Here is a 19,617-nt window from a genome sequence, read left to right as displayed (position 1 = left end):
GACCCCCCAGGTCTTTCTTTTCTGGAGGACAGTGGGTGAAAAGCAGTTGCCCCAGTGACTGTTTGAGCAGTGCCTCAAGTGACCGCTCTTAGTTCTATTCAGGCAGGAATTCAGCAAGCTAGACGAGAGGGTGATTTAGAGGCTTGGCAGTTCCCTGTTAGAATACATCCCCCAGATCAACAGGGAAATATTACAGCTACATTTGAGCCTTTTCCTTTTAAATTGCTCAAAGAATTAAAACAAGCTATAAATCAGTATGGACCAGGTTATCCTTTTGGCATGGGACTGTTAAGGAATGTTACTGTTTCAAGTCAGATGATTCCTACTGACTGGGACACTCTTAACATGAGCTTGTCTAACTCCTGCTCAGTTCTTACAATTTAAAACTTGGTGGGCATGGGTGCAGCACACCAACATGGCACATGTATACATATGTAACAAACCTGCTTGTTGTGCACATGTACCCTAGAACTTAAAGTATAATAAAAATATATATATATTAAAATAAAATAAAATAAAATAAAATAAAACTTGGTGGGCAGATTAAGTTTCCATTCAGGCTGCTCACAAGGCTGCTCACAATGCCCAGGCCCAAACTCAAATTAATATAACTGCAGACCAACTTTTGGGGATTGACAGCTGGGCTGGTTTAGATGCACAACTGGTCATGCAGGATGATGCAACAGAACAGTTTAGAAGAGTGTGCATTGGAGATTGGGAAAAAATCACTTCAGGTGGAGAACAATACCCTTCCTTTAGTGCTATAAAACAGATACAAGGGAGCCATACATTGATTTTATAGCTCAGTTACAGGAGTCTCTTAAAAAGATGATTGCAGATTTGCCTGCTCAGGATATAGTGTTGCAGTTATTAGCTTTTGACAACACTAATCCTGATTGCCAGGCTGCTCTGTGACCTATCAGACGGAAAGCACATTTAGTTGATTATATCAAGGCCTGTGATGGTATCAGAGGTAATCTGCATAAAGCCACCTTGTTGGCACAGGCAATGGCAAGACTAAGAGTGGGTAAAGGAAATACTCCATTTCCTGGAGCTTGTTTTAACTGTGGGAAGCATGGTCATACTAAAAAAGAATGTAGAAAAAATCAGCGAGTCAGGTCACCAGATAGGGGAAAAAAGAAAACTGTTGAGTCTGAAATATGTCCAAAATGTAAAAAAGGAAAACATTGGGCTAGTCAGTGTCACTCTAAGTTTGATAAAGAAGGGAACTTGATTTTGGGAAATGCCATGAGGGCCCATCCCAGGCCCTGTTCTAAACCAGGGCATTTCCAGCTCAGGCCATTCCCTCACCCCGTAAAATATTTGTCCCCTGCCACGGCCGGTAGTGCCACAGTAGATTTATGCTTCACAAAAGCTGTGAGCCTTCTGCCTGGGGAACCCCAGCAAAAGGTCCCAACAGAAGTCTGGGGACCCTTTGCCAGCAGGGACAATAGGATTACTTTTAGGAAGGTCTAGTGTAAGTTTAAAAGGGGTACAAATACATACAGGAGTCATTGATTCAGATTACAATGTGGAAATTCAAATTGTTATATCTACTTCTGTTCCCTGGAAAGCAGAGCCAGGAGAGCGCATAGCACAGCTCCTGATTGTGCCATATGTGGGAATGGGAAAAAGTGAAATTAAATGAACAGGAGGATTTGGAAGCACAGATAAACAAGGCAAAGCAGCTTATTGGGTAAATCAAATTACTGATAAGTGTCCTACCTGTGAAATAACTATTCAAGGAAATAAATTTAAAGATTTGGTAGATACAGGAGCAGACATTTCAATCATTTCTCTACAACACTGGCCATCCATGTGGCTAATTCAACCCACTCAATTTAACATAGTTGGAGTTGGTAAAGCCACTAAAGTATATCAAAGTAGTTATATTTTGCATTGTGAGGGGCCGGATGGACAACCTGGGACTATTCAACCAATTATAACTTCTGTACCTATAAATTTATGGGGAAGAGATTTATTACAACAATGTAAAGCACAAGTTCTAATTCCAGAACAATTATATAGCCCTCAGAGTCAACATACAATGCATGAAATAGGGTGTGTCCCTGGTATGGGACTAGAAAAAAATTTGCAAGGTTTGAAAGAACCACTTCAAGCGGAAAAATGAAGTTCCCGCCAAAGATTAGGAAATAATTTTTGATGGCGGCCATTGTTAAGCCTCCAGAACTTATATCTTTAAAATAGTTAACAGATAAGCCAATTTGGATAGAACAATGGCCACTAAGTAAAGAGAAATCGGAGGCTTTAGAGAAATTAGTTACTGAACAATTAGAAAATGGGCACATAGCTCCAACATTTTCCCTTGGAATTCTCCAGCTTTTGTAATTAAGAAAAAATCAGGTAAATGGAGAATGTTAACTGACTTAAGAGCCATCAATTCAGTTATACAACCTATGGGACCATCACAGCCAGGATTGCCTTCTCCTGCTATAATTCCAAAAAATTGGCCTTTAATAGTCATAGATTTAAAAGACTGTTTCTTTACTATCCCTTTAGCTGAGCATGACTGTGAATGGTTTGCACTTACAGTTCCTGCAGTAAACAACCTGCAGCCTGCTAAACATTATCATTGGAAAGTGTTGCCACTGGGCATGCCAAACAGTCCAACAATTTGCCAGACGTATGTGGGGCAAGCAATTGAACCTAGTCGTAAAAAGTTTTCAGTGTTACATTATTCACTATATGGATGATATACTTTGTGCTGCCCCACTCAATAAATATTACTCCAATGTTATGATCACTTGCAAAATTCGATTTCTCATGCTGGTTTAATTATAGCTCCTGACAAAATTCAGACTGCTACTCCTTACTCCTACTTGGGGACTTTGGTAAATGACACTACCATTGTGTCACAGAAAGTAACCATACATAGGGATCAACTAAAAACATTAAATGACTTTCAAAAATTACTAGGGGATATTAATTGGATATGACCTGCTCTAGGCATTCCTACCTATGCCATGAGTAATCTGTTTTCTATCCTTAGAGGAAGTCCTAGTCTTACTAGCCCGCAGCAATTAACAAAGGAGGCTGAGGTCGAGTTACAGCTGATTGAACAGCAAGTCCGTAAGGCTCAAATAAATAGAATAGATCCAGAGAAGACTCTAGATTTGCTAATTTTTTTCATCTCAGCATTCATCTACTGGTGTTATTGTCCAAGAACAGGACTTAGTAGACTGGCTTTTTCTTCCACATACTAATTTACGGACTCTAACTCCTTATTTAGATCAAATCGCTACTATGATAGGGATTGGGAGAACTCAGATTGTTAAATTACATGGATATCATCCTGGAAAAATTATTGTCCCTCTCACGAAGGCACAAATACAATAAGCTTTTATAAATAGTCTTACCTGGAAAATCCATTTAGCTGACTTTGTGGGTATTCTCAATAATCATTTTCCTAAAATGAAGCTGTTTCAGTTTTTGAAATTAACTAATTGGATTCTCCCTAAAATAACTAAATTTAAACCAATTGAAGGTGCTTAGAATGTTTTTACAGATGGGTCTAGTAATGGTAAAACTTCTTATTCTGGCTCAAAAAGTAAAGTTTTTCAGATGCCCTTTACTTCAGCTCAAAAAGTGGAGCTTGTAGCTGTAATTGAGGTATTAACTGCTTTTGATACACCTATTAATGTGATTTCTGATTCTTCATATGTGGTTCACTCCACACAGTTAATTGAAAATGCTCAGTTACAATTTCACACAGATGAACAACTGATGACTTTATTTACCCAATTGCAAACAGCAGTTAGGAGTAGAATGCACCCTTTTTATATCACTCACATTAGGGCTCATACACCTCTTCCAGGACCTTTGACTGAAGGGAATCAAATGGCTGATCGCCTACTTGCCACTGCAATATCTAATGCTAGACACTTTCACAGTTTAACCCATGTTAATGCCTCCGGTCTCAAACACAGATACAGCATTACCTGGAAAGAAGCTAAAGCTATTATCCAGCAATGCCCAACTTGCCAAATGGTACATTCCTCATCTTTCACAGGAGGAGTTAATCCTCGAGGACTGGCACCTAACTCTCTTTGGCAAGTGGATGTCACACATGTTCCCTCATTTGGGAGACTAGCTTATGTAAATGTGTGTGTGGACACCTTTTCTCACTTTGTCTGGGCTGCATGCCAAACAGGAGAGTTTTCTGCCTGTGTTAAACATCACCTTTTGCAGGTTTTGCAGTGATGGGCTTTCCAGCTTCTATTGAAACAGATAATGCCCCAGGCTATACTAGCCAAACTCTAGCTACATTTTTCTCTATGTGGAATATTAAACACATTACGGTATCCCATACCATTCTCAAGGACAAGCCATAGTGGAAAGAATGGATCTCTCCCTAAAACAGCAGTTGCAAAAGCAGAAAGGGAGAGACAGATAATATGGAACACCACAGATACAACTGAATCTAGCATTATTAACTTTAAATTTTTTGAGCCTGCCCAAAGGCCAGATGTTATCAGCAGCTGAACAGCATCTACAGAAACCAGCTGCAAAGACAGAAACAGAACAACTGATTTGGTGGAGAGATCCGATAACAAAAAGTTGGGAAATAGGTGAAATAATAACTTGGGGTAGAGATTATGCTTGTGTTTCTCCAGGCCAAAATCAACAGCCAATTTGGATACCATCAAGACACCTGAAACCTTATCATGAACCAGATGCCGAGCAAGAGACTCCAGGAGGATCCCAAGGACCCCCCGGTTGCAGCCATGTCAAGACTGACTCTGGCCGGGCGCGGTGGCTCACGCTTGTAATCCCAGCACTTTGGGAGGCCGAGGCGGGCGGATCACGAGGTCAGGAGATCGAGACCACGGTGAAACCCCGTCTCTACCAAAAATACAAAAAAAAAAATTAGCCGGGCGTGGTGGCGGGCGCCTGTAGTCCCAGCTACTCGGAGAGGCTGAGGCAGGAGAATGGCGTGAACCCGGGAGGCGGAGGTTGCAGTGAGCCGAGATTGCGCCACTGCACTCCAGCCTGGGCGACAGAGCAAGACTCCGTCTCAAAAAAAAAAAAAAAAAAAAAAAAAAGACTGACTCTAAGGAGGACCCCAACTGTCATGAGCAACACCCATCAAACACAGCCACCTACCTGGGGACAGATCAAAAAGCTGTCACAGATGGTGGAAGAAAACCTGAGGAAAGTGGGACAACCAGTCACAATGAGTAATTTAATGGCAGCTATGAGAGAGGTTATCACCACTGCCATGAGTATTCCTTCAGTAAGGGCTGACACAGAGAACAATTATACTTATTGGGTATATTTATCAAGCTTGGCTGGCAATAATGCCTGGATGCAATCACTTTATGACACAGTTACACATGCTTTCTGATCTCAGTATTTACCATAATAAATCTGCTCCTATAATTGAGGCATACTGCCCTCAAAAACCTATTTGTAAACAGGATTGGACCCAGTTAGAAAAAATGAACTTACTCGTTTAGGAAGATTGCATTGCAGAACAGGCAGAGGTGCTGCACAAAGATTCCTATGGAATCATTATTATTTGGTCCCCTAAGGCGATATTTAGCTTAAATTGCACCTCTCAGTCTGCATGCCACAGTCACACTATGTTCAGCTGATCTGAACAAAATGGTCAGATGGTAGGTATAATAAGAAGTACAGCAAGAGTTCCTATTATCTGGAACCATGGCGGTATAGTGGCACCTCAACCTCAAATGATATGGCCCGCTCTAGGAGCTTAACATAAGGATTTAAAATTAAAAGAACAAATATTTAAAGCATCCCAGGCACACCTGACCTTAATGCCAGGAACTGGAGTGCTTAAAGGAGCTGAAAAGGGATAAAAACACTTGGAAGCTCTGTGATTTCAATGATGATTGTGCTTTTAATCTGTGTTGTTTGCCTTTGTATAGTCTGCAGATGTGGATCCTGACTCCTGCAAGAAGTAGCTCACCATGACAAAGCTGCCTTTGCTTTTATCAATTTGCAAATCAGAGAGTGGTAAAGGTACTAATTTATGGTAGACTCAGTTAAGTCAATGATACTCATTAAAATCACTATAGTTACCACTAAAAGAAAAGGTAAAGAAGAGATAACTTGGCTGGGTGCAGTGGCTCACTCCTGCAATCCCAGCACTTTGGGTGGCCTAGGCACATGGATCACTTGAGGCCAGGAGTTCAAGACCAGCCTAATCAACATAGTGAAACCCCATTGCTACTAAAAATACAAAATTAGCTGGACAGAGTGCTCACATCTGTAGTCCCAGCTATTTGGGAGGATGAGGCACGAGAATTGCTTGAATCCAGAAGGCTGCAGTGAGCTGAGATTGCACCACTGCACTGCAGCCTGGGTGACAGAGTGAAACTCCATCTCAAAAAAAGAAAAGACAAAAGAGGGGGTTAACTAAAAGCCACTGAGGAGAAGAAATTGAATAAAACAAGAAACATGGACACATGAAATGAATAGAAAACAAATAGCAATATGGTAGATTTGAAACCAAACATATGGTAATATTAGTCATTAGTAACTAATAATATGAGTAATGTAAATGGAACAAACGTTCCAAATAAGACTCTTAGACTGATTTAAAAAACTATTTGGTGGTTATAAAGGCACATATTAATTAAGATACCATATTAGAATAAAAATATGAATAAAGATATTCAAGTAAATAAGAATCAAAACAATGCTAGATGTTTTGATGTCTCCAACATCAGACTTCAGAGCAAGAGGCATTACTCAGCATAAACCGGTACATTTTATAATTATAAAATGGTCAGCCACTAAGAAGGTGTAACAATTCTACTTGTATAAGCACTTGATGATATAGTCTGAAAATAAATAAAGCAAACATTGTCAGAAAGAAATAGACAAATTCACAATCATAATGAGAAATTTTAACATACCCCTCAGTAACTGGCAGAAAAGGAGACCAAAACCTAAACCAACACCAAACCAAACCAAATTCAATAAAACAAGACAAAGTAAAAAGAGTAAATATGGCTGGGCGCAGTGGCTTATGCCTGTAATCCCAGCACTTTGAGAGGCCGGGGTGGGCGGATTACCTGAGGCCAGGAGTTTGAGACCAGCCTGGCCAACATGGTTAAACCCTGTCTCTACTATAAATCCAAAAGCGTGGTGGTACATGTCTGTAATTCCAGCTGCTCGGGAGGCTGAGGCATGAGAATTGCTTGAACCCAGGAGGCAGAGGTTGCAGTGAGCTGAGATTGTGCTACTGCACTCTAGCCTAGGTGACAGAGTGAGACTCCGCCTCAAAAAAAAAAAAAAAAGAAGAAAGAAAGAATAAAAGAGTAAATATATAGAAAGTTTCAACAGAATGGACTTACTGATGTATATAAATATCTAACTCTACATCTATAAAATGCAGAATATGTATTCTTTTCAACTGCACATATTAATAGAATATTGCTTATTCTAGACAAAAAATAACTCAAAAATTTCAAAGAAGGGAGATAATGAAATGGTGTTCTCTGACTGACTATAGTGGACTTGAGTTAGAAGTCGATAAGAGAAAAGATAACTAGAAAATCAACTACAGTTGGAAATTAAACAACAGAGCTACAATAGCCCACAGATTTAAAAAAAAATGTCATAGTGGAAATTAGAACTGGTTTTGAAATGAAAGAAAACTAATAATCAGCCTGGGAGGTTGAAGCCAGTTGCACCTTCTGGTGGAGGAAGGTCTGGCAGCAGGGAAAATGGACTCTTATAGACATTCCCCTTGCACCCTGCAGAGCCACATGCTTTGTGCTCCCCTGGGCCTAGCTGGTGATGTGGGCTCCAGCCAGGTCATGGGCAGGCTTAGCAACTGCTTCCGCTCTTCAGGAATTGGCTCACCAGAGGTCTCAGATATTTCCTTTTCCCTGGTGAGCCTTACCTGCACTACGTGAGGGCAAGCCAGGTGGGCTCAAGCCCTCTACCGGGTCTTCTCAGGGCTGGGCTTCAGCTGGCGGAGGCTTCCCTGAAAAGGTGTAGGCAGCAGGCATGTTGCATGCATGCCTGAGGGTCCAAAGTTATGTGACCTCCTGCTCTGCCTTGTTTGGAGATAACAGAGGGAGGGACTCTACGGGGTTGTGGAGAGAGGCACTTGACAAGGCACTGCTCAAAGGGAGGTGCTCAACAGCTCAGGGCCCCTGATGGACAGGGCTGTGTGGGACCCAGAGCTGAGAAGGGAGTCACCAGCCGCAGCTGCCACCACTCCTCCACCTGATTGTCCCTGGCCCCCAGTGTGGACGCTGAGGATAGCCATGTGGTGGAAGGTGCCCCTGCTTGTGTGGCTTATTGTGCTGAGCACCCATATCTGGACCATTCAAAAAGAATTCGTAGACATCAGTATTTTGTGGCATCAACGGAGTTTGTTGTGGCTCGGTTCAATGAGAACAATATGGAAGAGTACATGCACAGGTTGCTGGAGGTCCAGCAAGCCCAGCAGAAGGTAAGTGGCAGTCATTTCGTCCACTCCCAGAACTCTCTTCACCGGCTGAATAGCTCAGAGCCCGGGGTGAGGGCAGCAGGGGGTGACATGGGGGGGTCCCACGTCTGCACCACACTTCTGAAGACAGGGCTCAGGGGACCCTTCCTCCTGCGGAGGGCACACAGCCTTCCTGATCTTTGCTCATTTCCTTGTCCATCTGCCCCTTCCTTGGGTTGCATCCCCATCCCTGGACCCTGGGAGGCTTCAGGAGCCCCAGGCAGAGGGAGTTATGCTGCTGCCCAGCCACAGTGCCCAGGGGGGACTTCATGCCAGCCCAGGAGGGGAGAATGCAAGGAGGGGCAGGGCATATGTGAGTGTTCTTGGTGTGTATGGGAGTATGAGTATGTGAGTGTGCTATTGATATATGTAAAAACATAAGTGTGCTGTTGGTGTGTATCAAGGAATGAGTGTGAGTGTGTTGGTGTGTTGGGACATGAGTGTGTGAGTGTTTTTTATTTTTTTTTATTTTTTGAGACGGAGTCTCGCTCTGTCGCCCAGGCTGGAGTGCAGTGGCGCAATCTCGGCTCACCACAAGCTCCGCCTCCCGGGTTCACGCCATTCTCCTGCCTCAGCCTCTCCGAGTAGCTGGGACTACAGGCGCCCGCCACCACGCCCGGCTGATTTTTTGTATTTTTAGTAGAGACGGGGTTTCACCGTGGTCTCAATCTCGTGACCTCGTGATCCGCCCTCCTCGGCCTCCCAAAATGCTGGGATTACAAGCGTGAGCCACCGCGCCCGGCCCTGTGTGAGTGTATTGATGAGGGTTGGGCATGAGTGTAAGTTGGTGTGTGTCAGACATTAGTATGAATGTATTGGTGTGTGTCATGCATGAGTATGAATGTGTTGGTGTGTCTCAGGCATGAGTGTGAGTGTGTTGGTGTATGTCAAGGCATGAGTGTGTGTTGGTGTGTGTCAAGGCATGAGTGTGTGTGTTTGGCATGAGTGTATGTTGTTGGTATACGATGGTCATGAGTGCATGTTTTTGGCATGTGTTGGGCATGTGTGTGTGAGTGTGTGTTGGGCACGAGTGTGAGTGCATTATGTGTATAGGGGCATGAATGTGAGTGTGTTGGTGTGTGTTGGGCATGAGTGTGAGTGTGGTGTGTGTGTTGGGTATGAGTGTGAATGTTGGTGTGTGTTGTGCATGAGTGTATGTTGGGCACGAGTGCATGTTTCTGGCATGTGTTGGGCATGCGTGTGTGAGTGTGTGTATAGGGGCATGAGTGTGACTGCATTGTGTTGGTCATGGGTGTGAGTGTGTTGTGTGTATAGGGGCATGAGTGTGAGTGTGTTGGTCATGAGTGTGAGCGTGTTTGTGTGTTGGTCATGAGTGTGTGTTGTGTGTATAGGGGCATGAGTGTGTGTTGTTAGTTTGTTCCAGGGCATAGTTGGGTATCATCTCATCCCCAGCATGGATTGCTGAGCCCCTGACTGGGTCAGGTTTCTTGACAATTTCTGGGCTGTCCAATGAGACCTGTGCCCTAGCCCGTCCAGACTTCCTGTCTGGATTCATTTTCTCTCTGCGTTTGGGTGCTTCCTGAGTTTCATGGACTTCTACATAAAGAAATGAAAATAACTTTTAATCACTTCTTATAGAAGCCTAAGAAACATTCACAACAGCATGGTGCAGCTCTGCATTCACCTCGATGAACACTGGCAAGGTAGACAGTTACGAGCAGTCAGCACCCACATGAAGCAGAACAGTGCCATCCCCCAGAGCCCCCTCTGTGATCCCATCTAGATTATATCCTTGCAAGGAGTCCTGCTGACCTAGTTTCTAATCCCAGGCATTAGTCTTGCCCATTTCTCACTCTGTGTAAAAGGAACCACCCAGTGAGAGCCCTCTGTGTGTGGCTGAGGCTCAGGTGTAAGGCAGAGACAGTGTATTGTCAGGTGTGGCTGCAGCATGCACAGGCTCAATGCTGCGTAGCATTTGATTGCATGAGTGTGACACACCCTATATGTTTATCACTCTGTCAATTTGACTGTCAGGTATTAGTAATTGGGAAGATTCCAGTGTGTATCTGAAGCGCACTTAGTGGACTCTCTTCTATTGACCTGCAGAGAGATTGTACATGGCCCTGTCTAGCCTTATTTATATGACACGCACATGGCAGCCTTTCATCCACTTTCCTATTTGTTTCTCTGTCCTTTTTTAAAATTCTTGAAAAGAAAATACTTAGCAATTGTTTGTATAATTTCTTCTTGACAGACATGAACAGTGATCTTTTTAACAGACTTGGAGATGGGCCTCACAATTTGTAAAACATATGATGAAGACATTGACAATTGCCCATTGCAAGAAGGCTCAGGAGAGAAAAAGGTCTGAGAATAAAATCAACCCCAAAGCATCATGAATCTCTCAGGAATGGATAATAACATCAAGGTGGGCCTTTGGGAGGAGGCTTAGAAAGGTCGTCAGAGGTGATCCTGGGGCAGAATGAGGGTCCCTGAGCCCTCTCCCACTTGGTGTCAGGGCTCCCTCAGTGAAGGCAGAAGGCTGGCATGTAAGCAGACAAAGCCTGGCCTCAGTGCCAGGGAGATCCCTCTGCCTACAGCATGGCTGGCTGGACATAGCAAGCACCTGCATATTCTACATGGCCTCTGTCCCCAGACGAAGCCTTCATTTTGCTTCCCAGGACTGTTCCTTCCTGATACCCTCGAGATCCAGGCAGATGATGTTCTCCATGCAGTCCTTACTCTTATTTTGTTCTTGGGGATTGGAGGACTGTCTAGTTTCTCTGGTCACTCAACCTGTCCCTCTAGTTCCTGTGTGCTAAGGATGTGTCCTAGTCAGTCTGAGTTCTGACACCATCCTCCCATGACCTATACATGACCCATGTAAGCTCAGAGCTTGAGGATGCCCTGAATCAGAGTTACAGGAGCAGCAGGGCTGGTCTTGCTCTTCCACCTGCAGTCTTGCTGCCAACTGCTGTGCTCAGTTGGTGGGTTCCCAGAGGGACCATCCCTTGGGAAGTCCATTCTCTCCCCCAGAACACACAGAGTGGGAGCCATTCATCCAGCGTTATGTGTGCTAGGGAGATTGTGAGTGGACAGGATGCTTCAGGGGTCAGGTGATGGCCCAACCAGGCATCCTTTCAGGAATCCCCATGCTAAGGTGGGAGCATTCAGCCTCCTGTGCCCCTTGTCCTGGTGGAGGCTTGGGCATTTCAAGCCCTATTCCTGGGTGACTGTTTTTGTTTTTCACTTTTTGTAATTTTTAATACATCTTGACCCCTACTACATGCTAAATGCTCTCAATGCATTACATTTTTCTAATTTGTATGTTATGCTTATTTTTTTACAGGTGCACTGCACATTTGTCATGGATGCCTGACCTCGGTTTTCCAAGTTCAACCTCCTAAACATCACCTGTAATGTGGAAACAGGTGGTGACAGAGCCCCTGATTTTTCGCAGCTGAAGTCCTCTCTTCCTCTAGAGTATGAAAGTTTGTAGTTCTAGGCCTATGCTGCACTAGCAGAATTAAAGACATCTTAGCTCCTTCTGGGTCTGTGAACAGTTCTGCACTCTTTGCTATTATTGATTTGCCATGAATGTTGCTGGCAGTGATAAGCAAGGGAGAATTTATTATCATCATTACCTTGGCTGCAGGTGCAAAGTGTTGAATAAACCAAACTCCCCAGTTGATTTGAGGCAGTTGATGTAGGAGCCCCCCTCCAGTTGGTTGGTGTACTGATCCATCCACCCATCAATCCATCGATCCATCGATCCATCCATCCATCCATCCATCCATCCATCCATCCATCCGTTCCTTCATTTATTCATGCACTCATTCATTCATTCATCCTTCCATTTCTCCATGCCATCATTCATCTACTCAAAACGAATGCAGACAATTTTGATAACCACACATGACCCTTCTGTTTCCATCTCAGGAACAGGCTCACAGAGGGTGGCTCTTCTGCAGAGGGGCCAGGCCCAGGCCTGGGGATCAGAGAAGGTCACTGAAGCTGACAGGAGGCTCGACCCTCTGTGGACACTGAGGGCTGCATGAATGACAAGGATGTCTTCTTTAGTGTTCAGATGACAGCTCCAGTCCCCATGTCCCCCATGCCCCATCTGGGGACATGTCCCCCATGTTCCCCAGCTGGGACTCAGCCCGGCCTTCATATCTGTCGGCACCACTCACTGCCCGTTGGAGAGGCACCGTGATGACAGACACCCATCCTGATGAACAAGCCTCTCTGCTGGGGTCTTGGTTGGGGAGCAGCCTTGGAGGGGCAGAGACATAAGGGTCTGGGGGGAGGGGGCACATGGGTGGGTCAGAAAGGTAATGCAAAGCCCTTTGGAGGAGTCTTTCAGACCTGAAGTGCTGGAGAGTGTTTCCTCCTCTATCCTAGGTTTTTGGGGACTTTGATTTGAATATTTCTTGGTCGGAAGTCTGCGTTTTTCCTGTCTGGCTCATTCCCATGAATTTACCACGAGGGCTGATGGGACAGAATTTTCAGAAACAGCTCTGGGAAGCTCCATCTGTCACGGTAAAAAGATGAGGCAGCTTTGGTCCTTCAACCCACCTGTGTGCAGGATTTGTAACATCCCCTCTCAGTTTGAGAGTACATATTTATATTACCAAGAGTGTGTCTGCATGGTCAGCAAAAACAATCTATTGCTGGCCCTTGGCTTTGAGAGAACTCAGGCTGCAAGGGGTGGAGCCCTTGTTGACGGACCTCGTGCCCACTGTTCTAGGCAAGCACAATGGGTTCTGGTCGGTGTTGCTCACTGATGGAAGCACATTTACCTTCAATTCCCAGTTCACAAGGAAGGCCTGTTGTCCCACTCTTTTTCAATTTAAAGTTTTAATTTGAGGTCAGATGCACTTAAGTGCACCAGGAGGCTTTCGGTGTTCATGCCACACTCTAACATTTGGACTCAGATGCTGGGTTATTTGAATGTTTTCTCCGATGATTCTCATGAGCCTCTAGCTGGGCACCTTAGTGAAAATAGGCATGACCAGTTCTGACTGTGGCCTCTCTCTCTGCTGGTTTTATGAAATTAAAAACATGGCCTTTTGGGAACTAAAGGGCACAGTTTTGCTCAATTATTGAAGTTACAACAGTTCTGTCTGTGGTGCCCATTCTTAACACAGCCTAAAAATATATAAAGCGACACATGCCAGGGCTAGAAGAAAAACCAGCAGCCCCATCATCCTCATGGGAAAGTTTCAGGCACCTCTCTTAAGAACTGACAGAACCCACCAAGTAAACTCAGAAGAGGCTCAAAAAACTTAAGAGCTCACTAAACATATATGATCTTTTGCTATATAAAATATCACCCAACAACTGGAGAACATTCATTTTTTCAGCTGATAGAACGTTTATCACAATTGAACATATTCTTAATGAATTTCAATCACATAGAGTACATTCTCTGAAATTTAGGTAGAAATTAAGGACAGAAATGTTTGAAAATTCAGCTACATGCCTCTGAATAACACATGGACTAAAGAAGTCATCCCAGTGCAGATTAGACTGTACTTTTAAAGCACTGGAATTGAAACCTGAGTAGCAAACTTATGGGATGCTGCTGATGCCATGCTCTGAGGGTCACCTCCCGATCTGGAAATGCACATGCTAGAGAATGAACAGGATGGCAACTGATGACCTGCCCTTCAATCTCAAGAATCAAAGAATTGTAAATTGAATTGGGGAAAAAGAAAGAAGAAAATCATAGCAAAAAGGCATAGGTGAGTGAAAGAGAAAGCAAAGATTGACAGAAAGGATCAAGAAATCCAATAGTTAATTTTCTGAAGGTCTAATAAAATCTCTAACCCTGGGCAAGGGAGAGCTGGAATTGGAGAAGGCAATCACAACCCACACCAGCAGTGAGGAGGGGCCTCAGGACAGATCCTGCCGACCTCAGAGGACAACAATGAGACATTTTAATCAGCTTGCTGGCAGGAATGGCAAAGATGAGCAAGAACTGGGAGCTGCAGCTTCTCTGGCAGGAGTTCAGACACACTTAGAGCATGATCAACCTGACAGGGCCACTGTGTTCCTCAGGCCCCCACTTGTCAGCCACTTTCAGGTCGGTCCTTTGTGGAAGTGCACCTGAGCCTCTGTGTCTCCTCCCATCGAGAAGCTGCAAGAAGGTGGTCATAATTGTGTCCATCATTCTGGCCACAGTCCCATCTCTTCCTGTGTCAGCCCCAGTCCTGCCCTTACTACCGATCCCCAAGGCAGTGGCCCAAGCTCTGAGACATTTTTTGAGATCATCAATCTACATACCACACAGCCAAGGTAGGGTCAATTGCTCCAGCACGGGCCCCCTTGTGCATGTTGGTGCATCCAGACATGGTGCAGGCACCTCCATACCCTCCCAGCCCGCTCATCCCCTGGCCCTGTTTACCTCCCAGAGGCTTCCCCAGGAGTCAGATAGAGCTCAGGTCAGTTCCCCTCAGGACAGTCTGACACGGTGGCTCGGCGCCGGCCCAGGGGACTACAAAGAGGCAGAGCTGGGTAAGAACACACATTGGCCAGTGCTTCCAGGGCTTCTCCCAGCCCCTGGCCCCTTCTCATGTTCATGGTTGCCTTCCACACCCGTTCTAGCAGGGCTCTAGCCTTGGAATTGGCTTCTTTCTGGCCCCGGCTTCTTTCTGGCCCCTCTGCTGAGAGCAAGACCTGCAAGGCCACAGGGCGGGAGGGGGACATGGCAAGTTGGCTAGCAGGTACCAGAGAGGGTGGAGAGGATGACCCCATCCCCCGAAGCTGGCCCCTCCCCCTGTACCCTCCTGAGACTCCCTGAGGTCATGGACTGCAGCCAGGGTCACAGGCAGACATGGCTCTTCCCTCAACTGCTCAGGACTCAGTGCCCATTATTATTCCTAAGCATTCCCATCACTCTGCCAGTCCTGGGATGCAGCCCCGTGAAGGCAAGGCAGGTGGGCTTGAGACCTCCATCCCGGTCTTATCAGGGCTGGGCCAGGGCCAGAGGAGGTGGCCCTGAAAATGTGCAGCATGTGTGTTGTATGCATGCCTGTGGTTCCAAAGCTATGTGACCTTCTGTTGGCCTTCTGTTTAGAGATAATGGGAGGAACACTGTGGGGGAGTGGAGAGAGGCACTGGACAGAGGTACCAGTCAAAGAGAGGCTCAGCAGCTCAGGGTCTCTGTTGGGCAGTGCTGTGTGGGGTCAGAGCTGGGAAGGGTGTCACCAGCAGCAGTGGTCACCTCCCCCTCCACCGAGCGCTCCTGGCCTCCATTGCCAACTCTGGAGACAGCCATGCGGTGGAAGGTGCCCCTGCTTGTGGGGCTCATCGTGCTGGGAACCCATGTCTGCAGCTGCAAATTTGTAGACATCGATAAGAACTTGAAGGATTTCGCCAGTGCTGTGGAGTATGCTGTGTTTCAGTTCAATGAGGACCAGGAGGATGAGTTTGCCTACAAGTTTCTACAGGTCCACTGAAGCCAGCGCAAGGTGAGCAGCTGCTGTCTCTCCCCATGAACCCTGCATTCCCCAGCGCCAGGCCAGGGCTGGGTGGATCCTTGGTCTGCAGGAAAGAGCAATGGCGTTCCAAATTCTGAAAATATGCATATAATTTAAATATAAGGTATCATTAGGAGAGCTACAGCTTTCTATTTTGCTTCCTTAATGAGGGTAGCCCCTGCAAACAGGGCATGGGTGTGAGCGTTATGGCTTGTGTTGGGCATGTGTGTGTGTGTTGGTATGTGTCAGGGAATAGATGTGAGTGTGTAGTTGGTGTGTTGGGGCATGAGAGTGTGTTTGTGTTGGTATATTGGGGCATGAGTGTGTGTGTGGCTGTGTAGCAGGTGTTTGTTGGGCATGAGCATGTGAGCGTGTTGGTGTCAGAGCATGGGTATCTGTGTTGGTGTGTGTTGGGGCATCAGTGTGTGTGTGTTGGTGTGTGTTGGGGCATGAATGCGTGTGTGTTGGGGCATGAGTGTGTGTGGGCATGATTGTGTGTGAGTGTGTTGGTGTGTGTTGGGTGTGTTGGGGCATGAGTGTGCATGAGTGTGTTGTTGGTGTGTGTTGGGGCATGAGTGCGTGTGTGTTGTGTGTTGGGGCATGAGTCTGTGTGTGGTGTTGGGGCATGAGTGTGTGTGTTGGGGCATGGCTGTGTGTTGGGGCATGAGTGTGAGTGTTCTGGGGCATGAGTGTGTGTGAGCGTGTTGATGTGTTGGAGCATGAGTGTGTGAGTGTGTAGGTCATATGTGTTGGGGCATGAGTGTGTGTGAGTGTGTTGATGTGTTGGAGCATGAGTGTGTGAGTGTGTAGGGGCATGAGTGGGTATCACTGTCACCTGCATAGATTGCTATCCCCAAGAGATGTCTGCTTCCTAGACAACTTTCAGGAGAGATGTGGGCGCCAGCCTGGGAAGATTTCCTGATTGGATTTGATTTCTCTCTCTCTGGGTGCTTCCTGAGTTTCATGAACCTCTATTTACAGAAATGACCATAACTTTTAATAACTTTTTATAGCACCCTAATAAACATACTGAACAGCAACCTTAATATTTACTTCAATTAATGTTCTCAAGTGCTTTTGTGCGGTCTTCACTCACATAAAGGACACAACATTGCAGCCCCCAGGACTCCCCACCCCAGGTAACCGTCCAGATCTATCTCCTAAGGGGTAGTGCCATTCTGTGTACACTGCCTGCACTGCTGTGTAGGATTCAGTCATGTGATGGTCCACACCCTGTGTATTCATTGCCCTGTCGATACGACTGCCAGGTATTAGACATCAAGAAGAGTACTACAGGAAAGACTCTAGTGCATGCTTTAGGTATAGTGAATGGATATCTGTTTTTTTTTTTTTTTTGAGACGGAGGGAGTCTCGCTCTGTCGCCCAGGCTGGAGTGCAGTGGCGCAATCGGCTCACTGCAAGCTCCGCCTCCCAGGTTCATGCCATTCTCCTGCCTCAGCCTCTCCTAGTAGCTGGGACTACAGGCGCCCGCCACCACTCCCAGCTAATTTTTTGTATTTTTAGTAGAGACGGGGTTTCACCATGGTCTTGATCTCCTGACCTCGTGATCCTCCTGCCTCGGCCTCCCAAAGTGCTGGGATTACAAGCATGAGCCACTGCGCCCGGCCAAATGGATATCTGTTTTTGTAAAAAAAAAAAAAAAAAGAAAAAGAAAAAATGGAGAATTAAGAGACAAATTTGAAACAAAAAACTTGAAATAAAAAATAAGAGAAGAAAGATTGCACAGGATATGTATATCTTTATTTGCATGAATATTAACATTCACCTCTTCTGGCAACTTTTCTATTTGATTCTCTTTGTTTTTCTCATTCCAATTTCTTCTTGACAGAGACTGACGTGGATATATTTAATGGACTTGGAGATGGGGCGTACAGTTTGTAAGAAACATGATGAAGACATTGACAATTGCCCATTGCAAGAAGGCACAGAAGAGAAAATGGTTTGAGAATAAAATGAACCCAAATCATGAATCTCTCAGGAATAAAAAATAATGTCAAGGCAGGCCTTTGGGAGGAGGCTTAGGAAAGGAATCTGGGGTGATCCTGGGGCAGAATGAGGGTCCCTGGCCCTCTCCCACCAGGTGTCAGGGCTCCCTTAGCCAAGGCAGAAGGCAGGCATTTATTTGATAGACAGAGCTTGGCCCTCAATGCCAGGGAGAGCCCTCTGCCCACAGCCCAGCTAGCTGGACACAGGCACCTGCAGATTCCACAAGGCCTATGTCTCTGGATGGAGCCCTCACTCTGGGTCCCAGCCCTGTACCTTCCTGACACCCTCAAGATCCAGGCAGATGGTGTTCTCCCTGTGGTTCTCACTCTTCTTTTGCTCATGTTCTTGGGGATTGGAGGACTGTCTAGTTTCTCTGGTCACCCAACCTGTCCCTCTAGTTCCTGTGTGGTAAGGATGTGTCCCGGTCAGTCTGAGTTCTGACACCATCCTTCCACGACCCATACGTGATCCATGCGATCTTGGAGCTTGAGTATGCCCTGAATCAGAGTTACAGGATCAGAGGGGCTGATCTCACCCTCCCACCCCCAGCCTCACGGGCAGCCTCCCTTTGGGGTGGGTTTGCAGCTGCTGCTCCGTTGATGGGTGACTGTCAGGGCCATCCCTTTGGTAAGCCCATGGTCTCCCCCAGAACACACAGCGTGGGGGCAGCTCATCCACCCTCATGTGCTCTGTGGAGGCTGTGAGTGGACAGGATGCTTCAGGGGTCAGATGATGGCCCAACCAGGCATCCCTTCAGAAATCCTCAGGCTCAGGTGGGAGGATTAAACCACCTGTGCCCCTTGTCCTGGTGGAGCCTTAGGCATTTCAAGCCCTGTTCCTGGGTGACTGCTTTTGCTTTTTATTGATTTATTTTTGTGGTTTTTAATACATCTTGACCCTCTATTGCATGCTAGATGCTCTCAATGCTTACATTTTCTAATTTGAGTCTTACAATTTTTTTTTCAGGTTCGCTGCACTTTTATAGTAGATGTTCGAGCTTGGTTTTCCCAGTTCAGCCTCCTGAACAGCACCTGTGTGTAGAGAAGGTGGTGACAGAGCCCATGGTTTTTTGCAGCAGAAGTCCCGTCTTCCTCTAGAGTGTGACAGTCTGTAGTCCTAGATCTGTGCATCCCGGCAGAATTAAAGGCATTTCAAACGCTTTCTGCGTCCCTGAGCAGTTTTCACTGTCCTATATTGTTTATAAGCCATTGATAAGCAATGGCGAATTTATTATCATTACTTTGGTTGCAGGTGCAGAGTATTAAATAAATCAAAATCCCTGGTTGATTTGAGGCAGTTCCTGTATGGGTCCCACCAGTTGGTTTGTGTGCTCATTAGTCCATCCATTAATTCTTCTATTCCCTCCCTCCCTCCCTCCCTTCCTCCCTCCCTCCCTCCCTAACTTACTTTCTTTCTTTCTTTCTTTTTCTTTCTTTCTTTCTAACTTTCTTTCTTTCTTTCTTTCTTTCTTTCTTTCTTTCTTTCTTTCTTTCTTTCTTTCTTTCTTTCTCTTTCTTTCTTTCTTTCTTTCTCTTTCCTTCCTTCCTTCCTTCCTTCCTTCCTTCCTTCCTTCCTTCCTTCCTTCCCCAGTTTCTCTATGCTCTCATCCATCTACTCAAAAGAATGCAGAACATTTTGTTAGCCACATGAGTCCCCTCTGTTTCCATCTCAGGGACA

The 19,617-nt window shown here is 45.7% G+C and overlaps 1 long non-coding RNA gene across 1 annotated transcript; it reads left to right on the top strand.

Moving 5' to 3' along the window:
* Positions 1–15,579: 15,579 nt before the first annotated feature.
* Positions 15,580–19,099, top strand: LOC116461293 (uncharacterized). The gene is made up of 3 exons (XR_009211546.1): positions 15,580–15,924; positions 17,783–17,893; positions 18,907–19,099. It is a non-coding gene; the product is annotated as an uncharacterized LOC116461293 (long non-coding RNA).
* Positions 19,100–19,617: the final 518 nt, after the last annotated feature.

This window comes from Hylobates moloch, unplaced genomic scaffold (genome assembly GCF_009828535.3).
Source record: "Hylobates moloch isolate HMO894 unplaced genomic scaffold, HMol_V3 SCAFFOLD_21, whole genome shotgun sequence".
NCBI lineage: Eukaryota > Metazoa > Chordata > Mammalia > Primates > Hylobatidae > Hylobates > Hylobates moloch.
Note: the sequence above shows the minus strand (reverse complement) of the source record. Positions and strands in the feature narration are given on the sequence as shown.